Raw genomic sequence first — 3,186 nt, forward strand, 5'->3', positions numbered from 1 at the left:
TTGACAGAGTGATATATATATATTTTTTTTTGTTATAGGGTTTGTGAGCTCTCCAGAGAGACAGAAAGGAACAGAGACAGAAAGGGAAAAATCATACCCCAGGGGGATGGCCATGATGTAATACCTTTTCTTCCATTTTCCTCTCATGATTTTTGGTATGCACACACATGCACCTGGTTTGAGTGTCAAGTCACTGAATCTGGAACCCATATTGTGGTTGACTACATGGGAATCCAGCAATGTAACCATTAAACCATCTGCTGGTCCCTGGCTTATGCATTTTAAAAAACAGTAAAACTATGAAGATTTGTACTTAAAGCAAATCTAATTATTGATACCTTTAAAATACCACCACCTTGAGAGCAAAACCTTCCTCAGATGAACGTCTGCTTTCGATGTCATTTGAGGCAAATCATGACATTGGGACTAAGACCACGTGCATACCATATTGTTGTAAACAAACTACTTCTCATCACCAGTTATCAGTCACTTCAAAAAAAATAAAAAAGTTGGGAACCAACAGTTAGCGTAATGGCTATGTCGCTGGACTCCCACGTAGTCGACCATGGTTCGCGTCCCGGACCTGGCGCCTTAAAACTCACACCTGGTGCATGTGCGTACGTGCCCAAGATCCCGAGAGGAGAATGGAGGAGAAGGGACTGTGGCGTGACCATCCCCCCGGGGGGTGATTTCTTGCTTTCTGTCTCTCTGTCTCTCTCTGTCTGCCGAGCGCACACACCCTATAGCGAAAATCTCTCCCCACCAAAAAAAAAGTTTTTCTCATGTTTATATATTCATATATTCTATCAATAATTTTCATCTGAGCATATCATAGATGCTTATATGTGCTGTCAAATGAACTCTTTAAGTTTTTCAAAAAATATATATTATTTATATAAAGAACAAAGGTCAATCAATGCTATTTTTGTCTGTTTTGAAGACATGGTGTTAGAAATTCTCAGTCTGTATATGGTATTATTTGTACTATTGAATAATTGTTTGTGAGTCTTTGTTTTAGGTTTTCTGTCCCCCATAAATTCAAACATATTCCTCTAAATCAAGTGTGAAAAAAGTCATAATTTTCTTCTCCCTACAACTTTAATAAATCAAGTAATCTATGGCAAAGGAGCCTGAGGAGTTAAAAATGTGTTTTACAGTCCAGTAGGAATTGTAATGATGAAATATACTTCAAGCAAAATGGTGGATCCAGGTCAAGAGTTCGCTAATCAGTTTCCATATATCCTGGAATACAGCAGTAGGGAATGAAGGAGATTTTCAATTCCCTCTGCATACAAGTGGAGATATTTTAAAATTTATTCTAAAGATAGAAAGAAGGAGATGTTCAATTCCCTCTGCATACAAGTGGAGATATTTTAAAATTTATTCTAAAGATAGGGAAACTAAAACCTTTCATTGTGTTTTAAATTATGTTATGTAAACAAATCACTTATAATTTATTCTTCTGTGTAGCGTACAATTACCTTGTCATAAATATAAATGGTAGGAATGCCTGTGCCCTGGTGTTGAAGGAAGCTGGATCCCACAATTCCCAACCAAGAGTTTTGAGTTTTTGTCCCAGAAATTGGAAAACAGACAGGTCAGGTGTGTGTTAGTGTCCAAAATCCTGAGAAGAGGGAGAGATGGAAACGAAGGAATTGCAATATTACTATTCCTCATGAGAGGGGCTTTCTCACTAGCTCTTTCTCTCTCTCTGATGAGTGCATGTATCATCTGTCAAATTAAAAAAAATGGTAATATTAATATCATATTTGTAAATATTTGAACATTGGTTAATTTGTGGTTTTGTTTTTGTTTCTGCTATAGGATGTTTGCAGTCATCAGAGAGAGGTCGAATGGGAGAAAAAGAGAAAGAGCAAGTGAGAAATCCTCCCTAGAGTGGATGACCATGCTACAACCCCTTCTCCTCCACTCTCCTCTTGGGATCTTGGGCACGCACGCACACACACCTGGCGTGAGTTTAAGCCACCGGATCCGGAACTCGAATCACAGTTGGCTACAAGGGAGTCCAGCAACTTAGCCATTATGCTAACTGCTAGTCCCATCAGAGGATTATCTTGAGAAAGACTTTGAAGAAAGGAAAAGAGACTGACCTTTGCTAGCAGATTCTGTGATTTACAGAATCACTTGGTAGACAGGGCTGAATTGAGAAGATTTTTGTGTGATTTGTGTGCTGGGCATTTGCTTTTCAATAATTTGAGTAGTTGACATGTAAATATTTTCTCAAAAATATTTACAACCATACTGTTTCTGCTGTTACAGAATCAAAAACAAAATTATACACAATTATAAGAAATATTTTGAACATTATCTTTAAAATTCAGTATTTTTAAATTTTGAAAGTTGATTATTAACTGTCAACTATGGAGTATGAGCAAAATTTTTTTGATATGTAAAGTAAATGTGGAAAAGTATAAAAATAAATGAAAAAATTATACTTTCAATTTACAAAAAAAATTCTGTTTTGCAAAACTGTCACAGAAACTGTCGTGCAATAATCAGAATGAAAGCTTTTATGTTTTTCAGAAAATGTTGTCGCCGGGCACGTGTACATACATGCCCAAGATCCCGAGAGGAGAAAGGAGGAGAAGGGATTGTGGCATGACCATCCCCGCTGGGGGGTGATTTCTCGCTTTCTGTCTCTATGTCTCTCTATGTCTGTCTGGCAAGCACACGTGCCCTATAGCTAAAATCTCTCCAAAAAAAAGAAAACGTAGTATCCAAAGACATCATAAGGTCAAAACTTAAAAGGCTTTGTTCTTTGATATATAAATAAATTTTGATTAATATTCAAGATTGCTTCCCAGTTAATGAGATGCAAAACCTAGTCAGAGTGAAAAGAGGTACTGACCATTCAAGAAAGAGGGTAAGGGGCTGGGTGGTGACATAAATTCAAAAGGAGACCCATAACCCATGGCAATGCTGACCTGCATGGATAGGTTCTAGATTGTGTCTTGAGACCTTGCTGCATATGCCAGGTGTGCACATGCCCAAGATCCAGGGCTGGCTGAGGCTGAAGGTGGATTGCCTCAGTCTTCATACCCTATTGGAGGATTCCGTATCTCTCTCTCTTTTTATCTTTCTTTCTCCCTCTTGCTTGCTCTCGGAAGAAATAAATAAACTTAAAACAAAAACAAAGATGTGGACTAGGTTAAGAGTAAATCCAGG

The sequence above is a fragment of the Tupaia chinensis genome, unplaced genomic scaffold (genome assembly GCF_000334495.1).
Source record: "Tupaia chinensis unplaced genomic scaffold, TupChi_1.0 Scaffold000486_1, whole genome shotgun sequence".
In the NCBI taxonomy this organism is placed as follows: Eukaryota; Metazoa; Chordata; class Mammalia; order Scandentia; family Tupaiidae; genus Tupaia; species Tupaia belangeri.